Below are 25,593 nucleotides of genomic sequence, written 5' to 3' on the forward strand. Positions count from 1 at the left end.
TTAGTATGTATGAATGTATGTGTAAATGTGGTTTGGAGAAGTAGCATCGTCTATTTCAAATGAATGAATGAAAATCTGTGTGTCTGAGAAGCTACTATCCTTTTAGAGAAGCAGGCAAATGGTTTTGTTTTGTGTTGTCACTAATTGTATCAAAAGTAATTATAAAACGTTTTTAAAGCCTTTAAGTAAAGTCTGCGCTGTTTAAATAGTATAAAAAGTGTTCTGCGCTATTTTATAAACTTTTTAAAGTGTGCCGATCGAAAAATTGTAAGGGAGGGGCTGTTTTGTGAGTGAGAGCGCGAGGGGAGAGCTTGGAGCTGCAGCGGCTGTGTGCGTCAGAGCGAGGGCGCGCTCCGATTTGCTGAGGCGTTCGTGGTGTCACAGCAAAGTCGCGCTGGGATTGGCTGAAGCGCTACTGTGTTGTTTACAGTTGTGAATGTCCCCGTTTTGGTTTCCTTGCTAGAAGCGATATTGTTTAAAAACGAAGCGTGTTGCAGTTGATGCGTGTGGCGAGTTACGCGCTGTGTTGGGATTACATTTTGTAAAGGAGGGGCTGAGCGCGAGGGGAGAGAGACTGCGGTGGCAGCAGTGCGTGTCATAGAAGGAGCCGCGTTGTGATTGACTGAGCGTTGCAGAAGCGGCGCTGTGGTTGGCTGGGCGTTGCGGGGCGCTGTGGTTGGCTGAGCGTTGTGGTGGCTGCACTGATTGGCCCAGGCATTTGTTGTGCTATGGTTGGCTGATGCCCATTGTTTGTTTTGCCGAGTGTTTGGATTTTGAATTATTTGGCGCCGTTAGTGTCTAGAATTGCATGTGCTAGCAGATGAACATTGTACTAATGTACTGCTCATATTAGATGTGGTGAGCTTAATTTGCTGAAAAGGATTCATTTGGAGCGCGAAAACGCGAGTGAAGAAAGAGAAACTGCAGCAGTAGCATAGGTTATTGTAAAAACACTGTAATTGGCTAAAGTGTCATGATAACTATGCTGTGATTGGTTAACACTCTAGAAAACGCGCAGTGATTGGCTGATACGCTTTACTACTGTTGAATTGAGTGTTTGGGTTCTCATTTACGAATGCTTTGATTTTCTTTATTATAAATGCCCAAAACTGACCTAAAAACATGATTTAAAGACAGCAAAAAGTTTATAGTACTGAGGATTGGCTGATAACTTGATAAGTAATGAAATGTTTGTTTGTGTTAAAGCTTATCACATAGCTTAGAATACTACAGTAGTCACCCTAGTAAATATAGCAACAGAAGTAGCAAGAACAAAGACAGTAACAATATTAACTGTCACAATATAAATTAGTAGTTCAATATTAATAACAAGTTACCAGAGTACAATAAATATAACGATAGCAACAATAGTTCCTGTTAGCATAGGGAACATAGCAACAGTCATAGTTAAAATTTCAGTCATCTCCACAGTAGCATCAGTGGTTATAATAATAGTTATGATTTGTGATTATTAAGCCAAATTAAATTCAAAGAAAACTGGTTTAAAGCTGATTGACAGAAAGGAAAAATAGAGGAATATGCAGTATAATTAAATAAATAAACATTACTGAGCCTTTTGCTGGCTGCTGTATTACTGGTGTGGTTATTGTATCCCACAAGGCTGCATATAATTTATTGGCAGCAAAGTAGGAGCTATCCATTACTAAAATAGACAAGGTGTATTAGGGAGGTTGCCTGTGTTTAAGGTGGTCGCGCATGAAAAAGAATTATTTTTAAAAATACCCAATTCTGTCCTTAATTTTGATTTATTAGTTAAATTACTTCCATTGGTGCTTTCAGTTGGTTTATTTTTCTACTGCCCAAATTAAAAGTGAGAACTTAGGAAAAAGAGAAAGTAGAGTCTGACTAATTAGTGAATTTTGCGTGTTAATCAATAAAGTAAATAATTTATTTGTTGTAGTCAATATTAATAAGGTAAGTATTTAAAAACATGGATAACAATTATCTAAAGAAAAAGAAAATGATTTCTTGGTACCAGAAAATGAAAAAAGTTGTTGCTAAATGTGAGAGCAAATTAATGATTCCCAAATTAGCAAATCTAAATAATAAACGTGTCAGAGTAGAAAATATTGATCAGTGTAAAATTGATGTTGTAAATACAGATCAGGACAGAATTTCAAGGGGACCCCCAGAACAGATTTATGTAACACCAAAAGTCCCAGTTCAGATTAATAGAGTCCCAGCTCAGACTTCTTCTCAACGTGACGCAACAGAAAAGTATGATGAGATGCCTAGTACCTCTGGAATTAATATTCCTGATCATGTGAATTTTACAAATGATTTAAAACAGTCAACAAAATATATGGAAGCAGTGACAGTCCCTGTGCTTGGAAAAGATGAAATTAGTTCTACAGTTTTAACGGTCCCATTAAATTCTGAAATTCAAAATTTTACTGAAAAAATGTATTCTAATGTACCTGAAAATGAGCAAGTAATGATTCCAACTAAGCTGGAGAGAGTAATGACTAAAGCTTTAACTAGTGAGAACTCTGACGTTGACCTGATTGATTTGACACAGCCTGATGAGTCAAAATTAAAACTTGATTTAGAAGAATTAATAAATGGTACAATGAGTACATACAGATTGAAAACATATCAAGATGATGAATTGTTGTTTCTCTGCAAAGAAATTACTTGGAAAACAAAATGGTCAAAGAAAAAGGAGATTGAGATAAATGAGTTCAATAAACAGCTACAAATACAGCGACAGGTGGTGATTCAGCAGAATGAGATACTTCCACCATTGCCAAATTATGTTAATGAGCAGATAGACAATATAGATACAGGATTAAATAAAGAACAGGAAAACAGACCACAAAGAATAAATGTACTTCCAGTATCTTGGAAAGAATCTGATGGTCTTTTCAGTGAAAACATCCAAGTAATAGATGAAATTGATCCACAGATTAAAACAAACTTGACAAATGATCATGAATGTCAGGATGTATTAGAATTTCACAAAAAGCCCAGACAGGACATTAAAGATGTTCCTCTGCCAGAGTCAGGTTATGTCTACTTCACTGATGGCTCTTGTCTAAGAACAGAGGAAGACTTTATGAGAGCAGCATATTCTGTCTGCACAGTTGCTGATGTTGCTGACAGCGAATACGGTTATGGAGTTGTGAATGATTATGAACAGCTCTGGTCCCAAAGAGGTTATTTGACTTCTGCAGGTTCACCTATCAGAAATGCAAATTTAATTAAAGGATTGATTGATGGCATTCAGTTGCCAGTAAGGATTGCTGTTGTGAAATGTGCAGCATACAAAAAGAATGATGAACATGCTTTGAGTTCAATAATACTAACATCTGTAGTTGAAATATTGGCAGGGAGTCAAAGATTTGAAAGATGAAGCAACTCATGAGGAGAAAAACACATGGTTGAGAGCAGAATGTAGACAGCGAGATGAGGATGGAATTTGGACACACAAAGATGGCAGAGTAGTTTTACCAAATAGCATGATTGCTGACATGGCCAGAATGTACCATAGTTTGGAACATATTGGAAAAGATTCAATGGTCAAGTTTTTCAAAGAAATTTGGTTCAATACAAAATTAAAAATAATTGTAGAATTTCTTTGCCAAGGGTGTCTGACTTGCCAGCAAGTGTACCCAATTAAGAAAACAGTTGTGGGAATGGGAACAGAAGGACAGGAGAGTGGTTCATTCACCAGATTACAAATGTATTTAATTGAGATGGCACTGCATAACAAACTGTGGTACGTTCTTGTGATTGTCTGTTTGTTTTCAAGATGGGTGGAAGCATTTCTTACGCGACATAATGATGCAATATCTGTTGCAAAGTTACCAGATGGTAGAAGACATATTGAAGACAGACTGTTACAAATGATTTGTAAAGTTTTGAACATTGAACAAAAGCTCCATTGTACATATAGACCAGACATTTCAGGTGTTGTGGAGCAAGAGAATGGTACTATAAAGAACAGAGATGTAAAAATGTGCCTAGCTACAGGTATAAAGGGGACAGATGCCCTTCCACTTGTTTTGATGTTTCTGAGAAGTACTACTGATAAAAAGACAGGTTTAAGCCCACATGATATTTTTATGGGCAGGATCATGAGACAGGCATTCATACCAGTGGGAAGATTGATGACTATTAATGATAGCGTCAATTTGGAGTACTACAGGAATTTATCAGATGTAGTGACTTCTGTGTCTAATAAAGATGGAACTGAAGTGCAAACAAGAGAAAAAGAGCAAGCACATGATCTGTTACCAGGTGACTGGGTCAGGAAAAAAGTTCATCGAAGAAAAAATTGTCTAGTACCAAGGTGGCAGAAAGCGAGGCCAGTTATTCTTGTTACAACAAATGCAGTGAAGTGCAAAAGACTGAAGAGGTGGATTGACACTGGCCATACTTTTAGTGTACTTACACCTGAAAATAATGATGAAGAAAGTGTCACCACTGCTGATTCAGATTCTGAAGAAGAGCCTGAAAGAAATCCAGATCTTGAAGATCGACAGGTTGGTCGACATCTGGAGAATTTGAATGGAAAACAAGCCTTGAATGAAAAAGACTTGAAAGTTGTAACATTAGACTCAGAAAATGATGGAGATCTGCTAGAAAAAGAAGCAGAAGAAGAATCTGATCAGGTTGTGATTGAAGACCAGGAGAGTATTGAAAAGCAGAAAAGAAGCTCTGAATGCAGGAACAGGAATTCTAAAGCTGGGAAGTTGAAGGTAATTGAAGAAGAAGAAGAAGACGAATTGCCAAGTACCAGCTACAAAGATGATGTTCCTAACGGAGTGAAGCTGCCTAGTAAAGAAGTACCTGAGTACAGAATTGAAATTTATGACAGTGAAACTGATGAGAGGAATGAAGATTCTCAAGTAAGAAAATTCAGAAAAAGAGCTTGGAGAACAGAATGTAATGTGACCGACCAAAAGAAGAAATTATCAAGAAAAGATGGTAATTGGCCAGGAGAAAATGAAGGCCTAAAATTCAAATTGGTACACAGATCAAAAGAAAAGATTGATGAAATATCAAGTCAAAAAGATTCTGAAAAGAAAAGTGAAGCAGGAAAGAAAATAGAAGTGATACCTGTAGTGGAGGTAAATAGTAGCAGTCAGGAAGAGATTGAAGACAATAGTGACAATGATTGAAGTACTTACCTGTTAAAAATTTAGGTTTCCTGTTTTTTGCATAAGGCTGAAGAAATTGTGTTAAGTGACACAAGGTCGAAGAAATTGTGTTAGCTGGAAAAATAACTTGTGAAATAAGGTCGAAGAAAAGCTGTTAGAGGGTTGTAGTTGTATATATAAAAAAAAAATTTGAAAAAGGGGGGTGTTATAATTTTTGGGAAAATTTAGACATTTTTTAGACAATTTTAAAAAATTTGTTTTTTCTTTGCAAACTTAGTGAAAATGCTTAGTGAAAATGCCTTACGTTTTTTGTAAAACAATTCAAGATGCATAATCTTAAAGAGATGTTGTAAGATGTCTCTGATATATGTGCTCCCAATAATTCTGCTTTGGTTAGTTTAGGTTGTCATTTCCTTTTTTGGAATTAACAAGGAGAAGTTTAAGGTCATTATGACAAGCAAAGCTTCAGCTAGTCAAGACAAACATAGTGTAATACTGACACCTTTATTAGTTGTAGTTTTTGCGACACTTTTGTTGAAGATCAGTTGCATGTTACACAAGAGAAAGAAATACTTGAGGAAAAGAAGAGAATTTATAAAATCAGAAAGGCACAAGAAAGAGAGATAGATCTGGAGGAGTTTCGTAGAGCTCAATATGATAGTTGTAGACAAACAGTTGAGACAAGTCTTTAGAAATACTAACACAGGTGAAATCGAATCATGTTCATCTTAGATAAAATTTTTGCTAAATTTTTGGTGGTGTTTGGTGATTTTAAAATCACCAGATATGGGAGTTTATGGTGCAGGTTAATGAACAATATTTTGTTCAGTCTTGTGAAGTCAAACTTCCATAATGTTTAATAATACTAATATGTTTTGCATGTATGTTATTAAACCAACCTAGAATAAAAGTTGCACTCACCAACATAAGGGATTAACATTATGTGCTCTATGTTGCAGCAAGTACGTTTTAAAAATAATTAATTAACCTTGTTTGTTTGTTTGTTGTCTTGTCAATATTAATTGCGGCTGTTTAATTAATGGCATGTGCCTATTTTATGTATGCTTTTGTCTATGTGGTGTCTTTTTATTTTATACAGGTATGTGGAGAATCCTGCTGGACTAAATAAAGAATGGTAGATATAAATGCTGCTTTATTTGTTTGCTTCTGCTAGGTAATATAGACTAATGGGTTAATTAATTAGCAAAGGTGGGTGGGAAACAGAACAAATGTTTATTCTTTAATTAATTCATGTTTTATGTTTGTTTATATAATAGTTTTACAAAATGAAGCTTAGAGATGTCTGCAGAAAATAGCACACTTTAAAAAGTGACGCAAGAAAAAGGTGGCGCAGAAAACTGACGCTTTCTGAAAAGAGGCCTGTTGATGAAAAGGCCACAAGAGAAAATTATTCTGAAAAAGATGAGAAGCCTATGAACTTTTATTTTGAAAGGTTTTGAAAAGAACTGCCAAAAGTGACTCTGTGGAGAGGTTTGCTAGTGTGCCACGGAAGCGAAGAACAGACAAGCTCAAGGCTGAAAGGAAGAGACGTGATACATTTTGCATTGCTTGAACTTCTTTGCTACAAAATGTAGCAGCCTAAGGAAGTGCTGCCAAGACTCTGTGCATGAACAATGGACTAGTGAATAAGCCCGGACATGAAGTAGAAGATGTCACAATTTACTGTGGCATGAGGTGGCTCAGCCAATGGAGAGCTAGAATTCGTCTGTTTGGAATGTGAAAATAGCTAGTTTAACTCAGTTTTAGGGTATAAGAATTAGCTCAAACAGCAGACATTTGGCTTGCGCTCGTGATTCCTGAGGGACGTGTTATGCTGATGGACAACATACGTAAGGAAAGCAGTTTTATTAAATACTTTATTTCTAGGCGATGAGGGTAGAGACAGAGAGATAGTTAGGGTTTGGAAATGCTTATTTTTACTTATTTCTGCTAATGAATAATATTTCTTGTAATATGCTCTCTATATTAATGCTGAATAAACCGCTCTTTATGACCTTTTTCTAATGCTTGTTAATAAAATTCCAAAACCTGAGTTTTTCTAGATTATGTTTAAATAAACTTTCTAAATGACAAGCTGGTCTTGTTTATTGAGGATAGTTTAAACAACATATATAGATCTTATCGCCTCATGATTCAGTCGCTCTGTTGTTGATGTGGGCCTAGTATTGTATGGTAAGTTTAGTGGTAGTAGGTAGATTCATTTATGCAAAATTTTGGTATGAGCGCTGGATCAACACTTTATGATGCAAGTCGGACAAATGTCGTAACAAAGAAATGGTAGCTTGTTTACATTTTTCCTCATCATCAGCAGCCACTAATAAATCGTCAACATACTGAATAAGAGCAGTACCAACAGGCAACACAAGAGTATCGAGCTGAGTTTTCAACGCCTGGCTATAAATGGAAGGACTTTCGCAATAGCCTTGAGGAGCACGCTTAAACCGGAAGCTTAGGCCTCCTAAAGAGAAGCCAAAAATATCTCTACTCTCCTCGGCAATTGGAATACTGAAGAAAGCATTCTTCAGATCTATAACCGAAAACCAGGCAGCTGAAGCAGGAATCATAGTCAGCAAAGCAGTAATGTCCTGAACAACAGGAAACTGTGGCACTACAATTTTATTAACCTATCGAAGGTCGATCACAAACCTATAGACAGGTGGCTGAGAAGAGTCAGTGCGCTTCAGGACAGGCAAAACGGGACTGTTACACACATTACCTCTCGTTTCTTCAATCACACCTTTCACAATCAAATCATAAATGATTGCTAAAAGCGCTCTTTCACCATCGCTAGAAATCCTATATTGGGGGGTGCGTGGCAATTTAACATTCACTTTAAGCGTTACAACGTAAGGTGGAATCTCCAAAAGACCCACATCATTAGGACCAGTAGCCCAAAGAGTATCAGGGAGAGAACGCAAATCCGGTGGAAGCCGATCTTTAGACAAATACATCGGAGAGATCACTTTCTTACCCAATGTAAGCTGAACTCCCGAAGGAGAACAATGCAATGTTGCATTCAACCTTTTCAACAAATCCAAACTGAACAAATTCTCACCACAACCTGTGGTTAAAATGAGAGGTGCTTCCAACTCACAAGGCCTTATAGAAAGAGACAAGGGACTAGAAACTGGGTTACGAACTGGGGCGCCAGAGAATCCTACCGAAACATTTGTCAAGCCAGACAAAGCTGCGCCAGGGAGTTTAGAGTGCATGATAGAACTCTTCGCTGCACCGATATCCAAAAGAAAAGGCGCTACCACACCTGATGTAACTACTGCAACATAAGGCCCACTCTGATCTACTGGAACCGACACTACTCCCTCTCTTTGTCCATGGCTGTCCTAACAATCATTCTAGTCAGCATTCTCACTCTCAACATAATAGTCATCAGCATAGTACTGAGTCGACTGACCAGACGCAATGTTCTGTTGATCAAAACAATTCATATAATTTTGCGGGGGAAAGGAACGTTCGTTCTGAGGAAACGCACCACGTCCTCTACCCCTAGACACTTGCTGGAAACCACCACGACCTCTTGGGGCTGGCATACCACTCGCGCGCTGTCGTAAAACAGGACACTCATTTTTATAATGACCTTCCTCCCTACAATACGCACACTGATTCAAGCCCAAAGGTGGTCTTGGAGGAAAATACCCAGCTTTCTGTTGCGGTCTCTGAAACGATGGAGGTTGCTGAAACTGTGGGCGTTGCTGTGACTCTTGCTGATTTGAGCGAGGCGGATACGCCTGCTGCAAAAGAACCTTTGTCTTTAAGTCTTTTGTCTTTTTCTCTACTCTTTCTTTCTCGTCCTTATCCCTATTCTCGTAGTACTGTGCAGTCGCCAATATCTGGGCCGACGAGGAAACAGCCCACAAACTCTCAGAATCTTTCAACTTATTACACAGTTCAGGAAGTAAGTTGAAGACAAACTTATCTACGAACAATCTTTGTCCACCTTCCGTACTCATATCCTGACCACTATGATCTATTAATGTCTCTTCAAACCTAGTGAAGAAATCAGATACACTTTCGTCCTTCTTCTGCTTACATGCTGCTAACTTGTCCCAATTTACTCGTAACGCTGGCATCATCGTTTTCATAAGATCTATAATTCTTCCAGGTAGATCTGCCACTAGAAGCTCAGGCTTAGAACCACCAACTTGTCTAGCGTCCGCAGCAGTAATATTGGCCCACGAGTCACCTAATTCAATCGCATGATCCTCATGACGAATCTTTGCCCATAGAGGTTGAGGTACTACGTCACCCAACAGAATATCTATGTCGGCTAAATTCATGATGCATGCGTCAACTGTCTGGGACAATTCTTTGTAATAGCGAGCTGGATTCTTACGGGGATCAGGTAAAGACTGTTTAAGGGCCAAAACATCTACTCTCTTCCATGGCACATGTACCCATACTCTCTGAAAATGTGCTGGTATAGCTGGGGGAACATTATTTGCACCAGCAGCTACCGCATCGCGCCATACTGGAAGGAACTTCTCTCATTGGATACTGTCTCACTTTTCTCCTAACTGCGGAATCAGGCTCAAACAGTCGCTGAGAAGGGAAATTGCTCTTAAACGCAAGCACCATCGCAACCGCATCCTCAATTCCGGGACCCACTATCATCCCTTTCGCAAACTCAGACTGGACATTTAGCAACTCTACCGGGACTGAATCCAAATCATTATCTGCCCATTCCTCACGGAGGAAAGTACACATTACATCAAACACATATCTCTGCTTGGGTGCTTCCCACTGCAGGAAGACATCCATAACTGACTCCAAATTATACCTGGAAACATTCTAAATCCACCTGCGAAACAGGAGATCCAACACTGTCCGCTCTTCGGGACTAGGTAACTGACTACGCAGCTGTTTACGCGCAGAAACGGGGGTCATACTCGATGACCCAAAGAAAGGAGACAAAAGACCAGTAACAGTTTCAGTCATTCTTTGCCGAGCAGAAGGAGAAGCTGTCATAAGGACAGGAGACAAAGTATTTTGAGGTGCTAGAAACGTAGCAGTAGTAGGAAGAGAAATCGAAGGTACAGGAGAGTAAGATGAATAAGTTTGAGGCAGAACTGATAGCAAAGTCGGCGGCCCCAGAGGAGGCTGCGCCATAGGAGGAGAAACTAACTGAGGAGGAGCTGGCGGTTGAGCAGGACCAGGAGGTGGAACAACTGGAGGTGGAGGAGGTGCCGTAGCGTTCTGTGCATAAGGGGGTGGTAATCTCAATAGATGCGACATTAAAGGGTCCTTTTCGGGGTCCTTTGTCGCCTTCTCAAGAAGAGCTGGCAATGCTGGATAACATTTATCAATAGCCATATTATGTTGCCTATCTGATACCTCAATTGCTTTATCTTCTTCGTCTTCTTTAAACTGCTTGGCAGCTTGCATTATCGACAACCCCTTTTCTCTCTTATCTTTTTTAGCTTGTTTGATTTCACGTTGTCTGGCTTCTTTACGCCAAAGGCGAAAGGAGTCAAACATTGCCGCCCGGGCATTCTTTCTAAACAATTTCGTTTCTAGGTTATCTAAAATCTCAGTATCAAAACGACCATATTGGGGCCATCGTAAAACCCATCTTTTCTAGTATAGCGGATCCACACTTCATTGAACGTAATGGGGCCCACGCCGTGTTTAGAATAGAGTTCATAAGTCGGTGTTCCAACTGGAGGTATCGGACATAAATTCTCCAATCGGGAATCCATGTTACAACCACAACAGAATATCCTCCTAATTTTGCTAAGACTAGGCATCTTCGCTCACTAATCTAGCTTCAAACTTCAAGGGATTATCTACAACGCTAGTCTCGCAAATATATGAGTCCCTCGGCTTTGGAAATTGCAATACCCAAATCAAAGACCCAAAAACTAAGTATTCAAAGAACCAAAAAACAAAGAACAACAAAGAACTGGGAGCGACCCACGTATACTTAACTAAGGTATCAGTCACGTCACCAGAAGACCCGTCTATCGTCTCGCCTTACAAAGCTGCACAAATGGGGGGTCCAAGACAGGGTGGCAGTCAGGGCAGCGGTCCTTCGTAGCCGTCTAGAAAGCGGGAAACCTCGCAGCAAAGACCTTCAGTCCACGTTCGACATACCGGGGTCGATGGAGTGGGGGCCCTCTTCCGGAATTTCCTCACGAAGCTCCTCACAATCTTCAGGCTTGGACCGGTACCGCTTGATGTCGCCCCGCGTTGGGCGCCAACTGAAGAACCGGGTTACTTAGGACCTGGCGGCGCCAGGGGCACGCCCAAAGTCTTCGGGTTCACCTGTCTTAGAATACAGAGACACGGGACTCTTCGTGGTGACGTCAAGATTGAATTTATTGACTGAAGCCAGTAACAGAAGTCCTAGAAATCATCACAGTATGAGTACTCAGGAGACTGCTCAATTTTACAAAACAAGTCATCCCTTTTTATGCCAAAAATCACATTCCAGACAAACACCTAACATTTACGAACTGTCCAATCATATGTATCCACACCAAAAGTATCGCATGATGGTAAAACCCACTTTTCAATTGTCCGACCCATGATCAATCATCGGACAAACCCAACATTCTTCTTTAGAAAGGCCGAACGAACCCGTAATAAAAGAGCCATGACCCATATCATAAATAGACCATAAAGAAAGAAACAGAAACAGGTAAGAATAGGATAAGGCATATTTGTGTGTAGTAAAAACTTTACGATGCCCTGCGCTCTGATTTTAGTCTTGATCAGCTAGCGGGCAAGAACTGGCTCAGCAAGGTCGGCTTCAGGCAACGAGGGCAGTTCACTGCGGGTCATGTAGAAGTCAGCACAAACCCCAGCTAAAGGGCACGCGTCTTAAAGACCCAGTCAGCCGTAGTCATTGGCCTATGTGAGGGCAACCACAAAATGGCTGCCTTATACAGAATGATAACTATGGTTCGGAGCAGATTCTTCAAATACACTGTGAGTCCTCGTGTGTAACATGGCGAAAACACTCGTACTTGCCGAACTCATTAGTTACCGTTCATTGTTACCAAAATCGTAACGGAACCACGACACTTAAAACACGGGTTCAGAATTCACGGAACCTCAGAGGTGGTTGTATCTCCAACATTGACCGCGGTTTCGGCAGACTATCGCATGGTACCGCCTTAATATGAATTCCACGTTGACACAGGCTTATTTTACCACAATATGCTGCAATGTGTAAAGTTGCGTTAGCATTTTTTGGTCATGTTTAGCACACGTTCTTGTGAATATGCCCCTAAGTGTTTTCCAAAAATTTAACCATGTCAGTACCCACTTCACAAAAGGAAGGGATACGCTATGATGGAACTCATCAAACCCTAACTTTTATGTTTTCATGCTTGCTGCTTTTCAGTCTTCTGTTTTCTGTTCCCTGTTGTAATGCGGTTCCTGTTCTTCTCTTTTTGTTTCACAGGTTCAACGTTCATAGTCCTTGTTGTACAATCCATTTTTCATTTGTGATGCTCCGATGTTTGTACTGTGCCTTCGTTCCGCTGCCCCTCCTTCCTAACTGTTTGGTAAGTTCCCTTCATTTGTCTTACTTGGTTACTTGTGGTCTTTAGACCTTTTTATATTTTGTTATTTCTATCTATTATTGTTTCTCAGGTGACCATATCTTCCTTTTCTTTTCTGCTTGTGTGGTTATCTTGCTTTTCGCTGCTCCCCCTCCCACCTCATTGTTGTTCGTTACTTTGTCTTTACATGGCTAAAGTCATTTGGCTTTCTGTCATCTCCTTTTTACTATCTTATCTTTCGGGAGTCTTTGTCTCCCATTCTTTTTCTCCTTTCTCTATCTCTTATCTTCATTCTTTTCTTTCTTTCCCCTCTTTCCTTCCCTTTGATTTCCTACAGATTATTTATTTTATAACTGTGCCTCTTCTTTTCCTACAATCCTTTTTATCATTCCTTCCTGCGTTATTGCTCTTTCTCTATTTTCCCCTGAAGCTTTTATAATCCTTTGCCTACTCTCTTCTTATCTACATAAATGAATGGTCTTCGAATTATTTCATGGAATGTAAAAGGTCTTCGAAATCCCATTACAAAACAACGTGTCCTTTCTCATCTAGCGAGATTAAAATGTCAAGTTGCTTTGTTGCAAGAAACACATTTATCTCTACAGGATTTGTCTTCATTGCGCAAACAATGGGTGGGAGCAGTTTTCTGTTCCCCAGCTGTTACTAAAAAAAATGGTGCTATCATTTTATTTTATAAATCACTGACTGTTCAGTCATTGAATGAGTTACACGATATTGATGGCAGATGGTTGTTTTTGGATTGTATTGTAAATACTGTTAAGCTTTCATTTTGCAATGTCTATGGCCCTAATGGTATTTTTCATCGCTCCTCTCTTCACATGCTACTGAAGATTTCATTGTGGGGGGTGATTGTAATCAGTTACTGGATCCCTTTTTAGACAGGAAATCACAAACCAAATATGTACCCAATAAGATGCAAAAAACGTTTTTTATAAAGCAATTTCTTCCAGAGTCCTTATTGCACCTTCTAATTGCCAAATATGCGGTGGCCGGGGAGGGTTCCCTTTATTTGGCCTTTATGGACCTCTCCTCGGCCTTCGATTTGGTAAATAGGTCCAAATTATGGTCAATCCTACTTGAGATGGGGATAGATTCTTCCTTGGTTGCTTTTTTAGCCTCCCTACACCAGGAGCTATTCGCCAAAGTAAGGGTCACAAATGAGGGGAGATGTACGGGGACCTTCAGGTCAGAGAAAGGGGTCCGCCAAGGGTGCATCCTGGCCCCCCTCCTTTTCACCATTTATATAAATGGGTTGGAAAAACAGCTGGAGGAAGGGGGTGCAGATGTGCCGCGGGCGGGAGGACAGTCGATTCCGGCCCTCCTATACGCAGATGATGCGGTACTGATTGCTCGCACAGGCATCGGTCTGCAGACATTACTGGATAGTTTTGGCTCCTTTATGGAAAAACTTGACTTGAAAGTAAATGCGAAAAAATCCCACACAATGATAGTGGGGAAGCAGAAAGGGAAATTAAGATCTAAAACCTTCAAATGTAAGGGGGAGGTGGTTTCCAGGGTTCCGGTTTTTCCATATTTGGGGGTCCTTTTTGATGAAAGGGGGTTGTGGGCCCCACAGCTAAAGGCAAAGAGTTTAGCCCTAGCTCGCTCAACATCTGCTTTGCTGGGTTTTACCAAAAGGCTGGGGGCCAGGCCGATGGAAGCACTTTTGAAGGTTTATAACACCAAGTGCATCCCTATTGCCTCCTATGGAGCTGCCCTGTGGGGTTATGTTAATCAAGAAAAAATCCAAAGGGTAGAAAACAGGCTAATTAGAACATTGCTCTCAGTGCCAAAATCGTCCCCCACATTTTCTATCCATGAGGAAGTAGGTTTGGGTTACATCACAGACAAGCTGAATTTGGCACCTCTTTTATTATGGGCAAGGACATGGCTGAATCCAGAATTAACTTTAAACCATCTTATTCTGGAGGACATCATGTCCTTGGACCATGCTATGAAAATACCCTGGTTGAAGTTTTTAAAAAACACTTTTTCAGCTTTGGGTAGAGAGGAACTTTTCTTATTCCCTCGCAATATTATTAAGAGAGAGGACGTAAGGTGGATTAAAGTCCATTTTACAGATAGGGTCCGCTTTAGTAGAGAGGGGAGGGAAATGATGAAACCATTCATAAGAGCCCATGCTATGTTAATTACTACCCCAACCCTGTAACCATATTTGAATTTTGTTACAAAACCCCTTCACAGATTTTTATTAACAAGATTCAGGTTTAATTTAATCCAATTCTCTCTCGGTTACTACCCTTCATGGAATCACCCGAAAAATGCACCCCCTTGTGACTGTGATAAATTTTCTGAGCAGGATACCATGCATTTTACGATGTTTTGTGAGTTTTATACTGCTGCCAGGAAAAAACATCTATTACCTGTGCTGAGGGAGGCTGGTTTTACTCAAGTTAGACCTGCCTTAATTTACCTCCAGATGTTGGGCAATATCTACATTACTTATAGTGTGGCCAGTTTCCTAGCAGAAGCCTTTCATTTTAGAAAAAAACGAGCTACACTGAACATTTTATTGTAAATAAGGTATCTTTTATTAGTATTAGACATGATGTAGCTTAGTAAAATTTTAGGTCATCCCGTTTTATTATTTAATTATGAAATGTGATTTTAATGTATATGTATCGTATGTGCTTTTTATGGTTTCTTTGTAAATCGAATAAAGCGTGCTTTGACTGACTGACTCCTGGAGAATATCTCACCCTGACTCTCTTGAATTTTCCTTTTTTTCTCCAGTTCATTTCTCACATTCACATATTGATTATATCTTTCTCACCCAACATGCTTTTCAGTTTATGACTAATTCAGAAATAGGTTCCATTCTCATTTCTGACCACGCCCCTGTTATTTTGGATATGGATTATCCCTCTCCTATTTCTAGTTCCCGGCGTTGGCGGTTTAATAACTCTCTCCTTCTAGATTCTCAATTTGTTGAACACTTTTTGTTGTTCATGGAAGAATTTTTTCACACTAACCTACACTCCACTTCTGAGTTTCACTTCATTTGGGACGCCTTTAAGGCTACTGCTAGGGGCTGTATTATTGAATTTGTCTCCCGTAAAAAGAAAAAAGCCATTGCTCTTTCCTCTCAAATTCTCAAGCAAATTAAAGATCTTGAACATCTTTATTTCACTACTAATTCCCCTGACACGTTGTCTTCTCTTATTAAAGCCAAGATGCAATACAACAAACACTCCTGGGATTCTGCCTCCAATAACCTTCTTAAATTTAATGCTAAAATGTATGGTGGGCGTAATAAGGCAGGCAAATCACTTGCAAACTATCTCAAAATTAAAAAGCAAAAATCTAAGATGATATCTATTACTGATTCACATGGCACTGTGCAGTGCTCTGACACTAAAATCCTTGATTGTTTTGTTCAATACTATTCTACTCTTTACACTCCAGAATTCAGTCCCTCTCTTGCACAAATTGATTCTTTCTTTCTTTCAATCATCCCCAAATCACTTGATAATCCTGTTGACCTTTTCTCCTTAGATATTCCTATTCGGAGAAAGATGTTCTTTCCGCCATTACTCTTCTGCCCAAAGATAAAACACCTGGTCCAGATGGCTTTACGGTGTGTTTCTATCTTCATTTTAAAAATGTTTTAATACCACATTTACTTTCCTTGATTAACTCTTTTCTTGCCAAGGGAGAGTCCAAGGGATCTTTTACTCAAGCCATGCTCTGTCTCATTCCCAAAATAGACTAAGACCCCTCTCTCTGTAAAAATTATCAGCCCATATCCCTTATTAATACTGACTGTAAAATATATGCAAACATTTTTGCCTTGCGGATTAATCACATTATTCCTGATCTTATCAATATTCATCAGTCTGGATTCGTTAAAGGTAGATCTATTACGGACAATTCGAGAACTCTTCTTAATATTATGCACCTTGCTTCTAAGATGGATTCCCCTTTTGCAGCTATTACATTGGATGCTGAGAAGGCATTCGATCGAGTTAATTGGTATTTTGTGTTTGGAGCATTGCGATGGCATGGTTTTAGTCCCCCTATTATTCGTTATGTTCAATTGCTTTACTCTGCTCCTTTTACCTCTATTTGGGTAAATGGCTCACAATCTGATTATTTTTCTCTCCGCAGAGGTACTAGACAGGGTTGCCCCCTCTCGCCCCTTCTTTTCGTTCTAGCCTTAGAACCTTTTTTGGGAAAAATTCGGCGTTCCTCTTCTTACACTGGCTTCATTTACAAAAACGTTGAGATTAAATACACAGTTTACACAGTTTATGCAGATGATATTTTACTTTATATCTCCAACCCGCTCACTTCTTAACCTTCTTTCTTTTCTTTTCTACAGGATTATTCCTTAGTCTCCGGTTATAAATTGAATATAGATAAAACCGAAGTCTTGACTCTCAATACATTTTGTCTTTCTCATCTTTTCCAGGGATCTGGTTTTGATTGGAATTCTAACAATATTAAATGTCTTGGTATTCTATACGCTAACACTATTAGAGAAACCATTAAGATTAATCATAAGGACATACTTAAAAAAGTTTCCTCCGTCACAGATGGTTGGTCTCCCCTCTTTTCATCTTGGTGGGGGAGGCTTGCAACTATTAAAATGATGTTACTTCCTATTGTTAACTTCTACCTTTCTATGCTTCCAATTTCTTTACCATATTACTTTTTTAAATCCATTAATAGTCTACTAATTAAATTCTTGTAGAATAATCGTAAAGCTCGGATATCTCTCTCCCGCCTTCAACAACCCAAACACTTGGGTGGGGTAAATTTCCCCAACATTGCTCGTTTTCATTCACCCTTCACTCTTAAACAAATATGGCCTTTTTTGACTGATACTCTCTCCCCCCCTCTACCGCCTGGAGTTCTCTAGAACTCGAGCAACTCGCCCCTTTTTCATTCCTTACAGCTACTCTTTTGTCCCACCCTCCTACATGTTTTCTTGCCTCCACTCTTAAACACTCTAAAGCACTTGCACTATCTTTGTTTCGCTCTTTTCTCTCTCAAGCTGACCTTCACTCTCTTACTCCTATCTGGTATAATAAATCCCTAAAAATTAACAACAGAGCGCTTTCCCGGAAGGAATGGATTGATAAAGGTATCATAGCCTATAATCAATTAATTATTGATAACTCCTTGACAACCTTCTCTCAGATTCGTGACACCTTTCATCTCTCTAATACACATTCTTCTCATTATCCTCTGCTCACACGTATCCTAACTGACATTATTTCCCAAAATACTTTGTTATCTTCCTCGCCCCCAACTTCCTCCCCTCCTCCAGATTTTTCTCTCCCTCTCAGAGCTGCCGCAATTTATAAAATACTCTCTCAACCTACCACTATTAGGACTAAATCTTAGCTTGAGCTATTATGGGAACAAGAACTGGCTCACAAACTTTGAGATTGTGTAGTTTTAAAATATGTGTTTTTGCGTTCACTTGTAGTTCTCTAATAATCTTGGGCCTCTTTGCCCTGTCGTTCCCCCAGACCAAATCACTTGAAATCAAGGTCACAAAAACTCAAAATGTCCCAACAGTGGTTTTCGAAGCAATTATGTAATATTCAATGGTAGCCAGCGATTTTTTCCTGCATCCTACTCGAAAGATAAATTGTCTGGACCGAGTTAGTGTTTCTTCTTTGACCCACGTTAACTGTACGCAGTATTCTAGACGTTCCATGTCCGACTTTCATTAAAAGCAACATAAATAATTTAAATAACTGATTACTGACAAACGCCAAAGTCATTCTTGAGTGCAAACAGATGTTATTGACACAGTCTCAGATTTTCTGCATACTCATTCTTAATTTAGCGTTCATTCTTTAATAACAAGTCCAAACTGAGCTTAAGTGTTATTTAGTGTGTTTAAGTTTGAGCAAATGATCATGTTTCTTGATTGGAGTGTGTCTGAATTTGACATCCCCCTGCAATTCGAGCAATTTAACTTCCTCCTAATAATGTGCTGTCAGATTAATGGTCATGGAAGATTTATGTGCCCAGAGGCATCTTGCTTGAGCAGCAAGTTCTCTGCATGGTTGTCTGAAGGTCTGTTTTCCGATAAGAAATGAACGGTCAAGGGGATTTGTAAACAATTATCTTTATTAATAAAGTAGATCTATTTGATTTTTCAGACACATGACATATGGGAAGTGGCATGATGTCTAAAGACTGAAAACACCTGCACTCAGTTTTTAGAACCAGTTATTTGTCCTCAACAGACTTTGATCAGAGCAAGAGAGAGAAAAAGCACAAAAGGGAGAAAGAAAAAGGAAGATACAATGGCAAAGCATTTCCAAAGCACAAAGGGAGAAAGAAAAAGGAAGATACAATGGCAAAGCAGTGCCAAAGGGAAAAAATAAGCATTGGCATAGCCAATAGGTCTCGCCTTTGGGACCTTAGAAGTATTTAACCATGTAGCACATTACCCTGGGTGGTTCAACATCTACTGTTATTAACGTCGAAGCTTTGACACTAATTGGCACATTATAGCACTGCATTGAGAAGCGTTTTATGTAAAGTGTTATTTTTGTACCGCTAGTAGTCTGAACTCAAATATCTGGGAATGTTTTCATACGTGATAATGAAGAATCAAAATAACCCAATTTAACTGAGGAAGCCACAATACCTCCAGGTTTTCTATTTTCACTTAAATTAGCATCAGTTCCATTACACAAAGTCACACTAATTTGTTTATAAGGGTGGGGAGATTAAGTGATTTGCTCAGTATCACAGGATGTTGGGCCAACAATGAGACTCCAACCCGGTTCCCCAGTTAGCAGCTCTGACTGTAACGCCACATACTGGGTAGAGTAAGTTAGACAGAAGCCAAATGAAAGCTTAGCTCTTCATGAGCTTGAGGCTCCAACAGGACCTTGAGCTGAGCCAGATCCAGGCTTCAGGCTCAAGCCTGGCTCGAGACTTCAGTGGCTCGCCTGCCTCTAACACTCGCTATGGGGCAAAGGCGCTGACTCTGATCTGTGCTTTTGCACACCAGTGATGGCGGTGGTGGAGCACGTTCTGTGCTGTACTGGATGTGATGTCAGTGGTGTAGCAAATGTACACTGAGTTCAAAAGTGAGCAATGGATACCCAAACGTGTGAGCCTGGCGCTTCTGCACCTGTTGCACTCTGGTGCGCGTTATGGTGCAAGGACACCGGCCGTGGTGTTGAAGGGCTGATTGTCAGAGGCACACAGGGAGTTGGCTGATGTACAAGCCGGGGTTCAGGAGTCACAGCTGTGGTGAAACTGCTGGTTATGATATAGACGTGGCACAGGAAGAATGGCTGTGGTATAGGAGAGCACTGACAGCGGATAAGGAGCAGAACAGCGAATGTGGTGAATGTCAACGCCTGAATGTGCTGTAAAAGTGCTGAATGTGCTGTAAAACTGCCATCGGTGAAGTACAAGTGCTGCCTATGGTTTAAAATCTCTGTATCGGCTGTAGAAGCACTGGCTGCAGTGCTTGAGCACTGGCTGTGGTAAATGACTGGATTGCAAGGTTCTGAATCAGCACCTGAGCCCCACAACAAGGTAAGCAAGTTCAGATGTTTGTGGATGAAGGGACCGAGGAAAAAAGACATATTCATGAATCACTTTCGGATTTCCCAATACTGGTGTCATCAGGCAGATTATATCACCCAAAAAAAAGATTGGGATTGATGAGAGAGCGCGGCTTCACTCATCAAGCATCAGAGCACCCCATTGCAGCAGCTACGATCGGAGCACAACAGCTGGTCTTTTACGGTTGGAAATGAAGGGGGTCAGAGTTACAGGCGAAGTGGAGCACGTGGACACAAGGATGGTTAAAGGGGCAAGCACCGGCCTTTCTGAGGAGTATGATACATGCAACAGTATGGTCCTACTGTCATTTGCTTAGAAGGAGAAATACAATATTAATTCACATATTGCAATAGTGGCGAGAAAGAGACACAATAAACAGATTGCATGTGAGGTTATTTGAAAAAAATAAATCTAATTTATATTTTATGGAATGTTCTGGTAAGGCATGCATTTTTAATGAAATTAGTATCAAGGTTGCCCCAAAATGTGTTGAAGAAAGTGCTCATAGAGGTGCTCATGTGCAAAGTGATAAGAAAATAAATGAATAATAGTTGTTTACAGAATATTTTTTATACAATTTCCAACAATAGCTCAAGCAACTCAGATTAGCCAAAGTAATGCTTGTCTAAAACAAATCCTTTGCTCAAAGGTAAATGTACATATTTCTGAAATGGTGGTAACCGAATCCTAACACACCGTTCATCGGGATCTGTGCATTCAATCCACACTCGAAAAATGGCGACATTTTGACCCGACTGTTGCTAGAGGTTGAATAACCTTTGCATGCGGGTCTTAATCAGGACGGTAGTGACAGAATAATAGGGCAACCTAAAAAAAAAACCCTGATTAACAACTGATGGGCATAAGCTCTCTCTCTGCACCAAAAAGACCAGGAAATAAACACTAACCTATAGTAATGAATCCGCAACGTCGGTAAGTGAGGGGTTCAACCCGGATACACCCTGTTCACAAGGCACAAGACTCCAAATCCAAAGGATTCTCAGTATAATCCAATTTAATCTGAGATCACAGAAGGGATTCATGTAATCAGAATCAATGTACTCTTAGTTCAAAATGTATCGATGTATGAGAGGAAGCATACCTCTCCTTCAACAGCTGATCAGTATGAATCAGCGTGGTCAATATCTGGTGTAAAATAGATTTCCAACGGTGTCGATTTAAACAGGCTGTGAATATAAAGAATTCAACCATTGGAATCTTGTTTTCTATATGTATAATAGTGTCTAAACATATTTTAATATAAACCATGCACATAAGAGTTAACTCACCCTCATCACTCAATGTATTGAAATCAGCACCAGGCAACATGGTCAGTGACGGCTACCGCCCCCTCCCAATGGACCCACACCAACCCGAACACAGACATGAAACATAATTGTCTTTGGAAGGCGGGGGATCCGAAGACCCCCCGGCCGTATTTATTAAGATATAAAAACAATAAAATTGTAATATAAAATATCAACATTTCCTATGCAAAATTAACAGGATATTAGATACAATATTGTCAACAGGTATGAGAGGCTAACCATAACAAACTTCTATTAAAGATTGTTTCCTAACCGAATCTAACATCCTCATCTTAATTTTGCATACTAACATTTCTGGCCATATGGCAAGGTCGCTAACCGGTGTCAGGTCCCACTAGCTGCGCCTCCCCATAGGTGCGCATGCGCAGCCGAGCCCGTTAATTACTCGGTCCACGCCGTGAACTCCATTTACCCACTAAAGGAGGGCACTTACTCTGCGCCATTCGCTGATGTCATAAGTACGCGTGGGGTGGCTACCGGCCTAAGGGAAGCGTGACTCACCCACCCGCGCCCCTTTGAAGCACCAGTTGACCCTGCCCCTGGAGTTCTAGGAGGGGCCATTGGCCCCTCCCCCCCCTGGGCGGGCACATCCGAGGATGATGTCGCCCCTCCAGACCTTAAAATAGTTGCTCACCGGTCATGACCTTACCGCATGTCCAAACCTAATAAATACGACGACCTGTGGAAAAAGAACTAAAGGACAACTACACTAACTAAATCACCATGTCATGCCAACATTGTCGAACTACTAAGGGAAAAAGGCCTAAACAAAATTGTAACCAGACATTATATATCAACACCACTTTGTAAACTGGGAAAAGAGGCCTAAAGAAAACTTACACAAGATATTTACACAATAAACCGATATCAAACAATGCAAAACAACTTATAGTTCCAGGGATGGTGGGTGGGGAAAAATCAGGCAGCCCCGAGCGCAGGGCACGACCAGTGTGGGGGAACGTCCGGGCAACAAGGGCCATCCGAGCGCTCCCCCTGCCTTTATTCCAGGGGTGCAGGGAGGGGGCAACACGCCCCCTCCACCCGCCCCTTCAGCAGCACGCCCCCCCTGACCCGGAAGTCTTCCTTTGCCTTCCGGGTCACGGTCGGGTGCCAGCCAATCGGTGGTGAAGCGCACACCCCCGCGTCATCACTGGACGCCGGGAGGTCACACCCCACCACCGGGAAGCAGGAAGAGAGGGGGGTCGCCGCACCGCCATGCGGGCTGGGGGGCCAATGGCCCCCCCTTTTCACATGGTCAGTGACGGCTACCGCCCCTCCCAATGGACCCACACCAACCCGAACACAGACATGTAACATAGTTGTCTTTGGAAGGCGGGGGATCTGGAGACCCCCCCGGCCGTATTTATTAAGATATAAAAACAATAAAATTGTAATATAAAATATCAACATTTCCTATGCAAAATTAACAGGATATTAGATACAATATTGTCAACAGGTATGAGAGGCTAACCTTAACAAACTTCTAATACAGATTGTTTCCTAACCGAATCTAACATCCTCATCTTAATTTTGCATACTAACATTTCTGGCCATATGGCAAGGTCGCTAACCGGTGTCAGGTCCCACTAGCTGCGCCTCCCCGTAGGTGCGCATGCACAGCCGAGCCCGTTAATTACTCGGTCCACGCCGTGAACTCCATTTACCCACTAAAGGAGGGCCTTTACTCTGCGCCATTCGCTGACGTCATGAGTACGCGCGGGGTGGCTACCGGCCTAAGGGAAGCGTGACTCACCCACCCGCGCCCCTTTGAAGCACCAGTTGACCCTGCCCCTGAAGTTCTAGGAGGGGCCATTGGCCCCTCCCCCCCTGGGCAGGCACCTCCGAGGATGATGCCGCCCCCCCAGACCTTAAAATAGTTGCTCACCGGTCATGACCTTACCGCCACAGGCCAGCATTGTTACCCGACGATCTGGCCTCCCCCCTTCCTACTCTAGAAAGGTCATACTCCCCTTACAAAACCTTCTAACCATGCCAGTATATTCTTGGCCCACAGGACATTACCTGCCTCTGTCAAATGTACACCATCCCGCAAGTAGAAATGTTCCCCCCAAATACACCCATGAGGGATCGTCTGCAACCGGGGGCTCGAAACAATTTGTCCAATTGCGTGTTGATCCTCTTTACCGAGTGATTCAACGCCTTAACCGAGTCCCCCACTCGCCACTGCCACCGAGGTATAAGTTGAGACCAAACTACAGTGCAACCCGGGCATGTCTTGGCCACCCACCCCGCAGTGGAGATGATTTCCTCGATAAGGATGCGCCTACCTAGTTTGGCCAGATCATTCTCCCCCAGGTGAAGTATCACCACTGACGGGGGGCGGGCAGCTGGGATAGGATTTTCTGAAAATAATCTCTGAACTGACTGAGACATAAACCCCCCCTCCCAAAGAAGGAGACTGAAAACCCCTTTTGCTCAGCCCTTTTCTTACTGTCACCTGAAAGAAAGACATTTTCAGCACGCCTCACATAAGAGTGGCCCACAATCCAAGTCACCAATGTCCGTTGCTCCTTTTGTCGCCTGTGTTGAGTTGCTGAAATTCCTTGACGCCCCGCGGCAAGTTCCTCCCCCGCGTAACAGGTTTGAGAAACTGCAAAAAACGACAAAACACACGGCATGAGTCCCTTGGTAGGTTACAACATGTCAATCCGTATATATCGCTTGTAACAGTCAGTAGACCATCTCCCAATTCTCTTAACATTCTCAGCTGGGAGTCCCCTACTCACTGCTTCATTTGCAGTCCCAATTCTAAAGGAGTGGGTACCAAATTCCTTGGGGTCCAAGCCTGCCTTCCTGACCGCCGACTCCAAGACTCTCCTAAACGGATACCTGGTCAATGGTGTCCCATCGGCGTGACTCAATAGTGCAACCCCCGCCGTCCCTTCCTGCTGCCTGCTAAAGACCTCTACGTGCGATACCGGGCAGCAAGGATTGGTCCGAGCCCGGTGGAGCACTATGGTGTCCCCCCGTGCCTCCTGATCTGTTTTCGATCTTTGAATTGTTACCCACATTGTATCCTCCCTTATTTTAACGCAGGCACAGTGAAGGCCGCCCTGTTTGTCTCCTTTAGAAGCTGCTACCAACTCGCCTATTCTCAACGCCCCGTAGAACGCCAATGCGAACGCGGCTTTGAACAACAGTACTTCCCATGTTGAACTACAGACTTCATGCAGTGCTGACAATAAGGCTGCTAATCGCACTAGCCCTATTGGTTTTCTTGAATCTACAGAGTGTCCCTGCATGCGGCGCCAACCCCTCAAGGCTTTGCGTACTAGAAAAGTATTAGTGGGGTCCCTCACGCCCTTGGCCTGCGCAAAGAAGGAAATCGCCGCCCTATGTCTGCTCGCCGTTGCCGCTGAGCGCCCTTCCTTGTGCATCTGTTCTAGGTAAATCGCAAAGCTGTCCACTTGTGCCCACCTAACCTCCCAATCGCGCCCCAGGAATGTACGGTAAGACAAGAACGTATGCTGTCTTGGTCCTGGGGGCTAGGCTAGCTACCACGAGGTCCTGTAATCTGGGGCACCAATCCGCCAGAGTGCTGCCGGGAAATGGCCAATGGTCTGCTGCTGGGAGCTGTTCCCTGAATACCTGCATTTTAGAGCGAGAAAGGGCATCAGCTGCATTATTGAGGACGCCTGGCACATGTTGGCTCTCAAAACTACGTTCCACCTTAAGCACTGCAGCACAATCTCCTTGACCAGGCGCAGTATGAATGGACAGCGTGCAGCCTGCTGGTTTATGCATTCCACCACACTCATGTTGTCAGACCAAAACACCACTGATTGATTACATAGGTGTTCTGGCCAGATCATCAGTGCTACCCATATCGGGAACAATTCCAGGAAGCCGATCTTGGTGGTCAAACCCCAGGACCTCCATTCCTCCAGCCACCCTTGCGCAACCCATTTGGTCCCCAGGATGGCGCCAAAACCCACACTACCAGCAGCGTCTGTCCACAAACCCAACTCCGCTGATGTGGTGGGGGGG

This window comes from Lissotriton helveticus, chromosome 4_1, assembly GCF_964261635.1.
Source record: "Lissotriton helveticus chromosome 4_1, aLisHel1.1, whole genome shotgun sequence".
Lineage (NCBI taxonomy): Eukaryota > Metazoa > Chordata > Amphibia > Caudata > Salamandridae > Lissotriton > Lissotriton helveticus.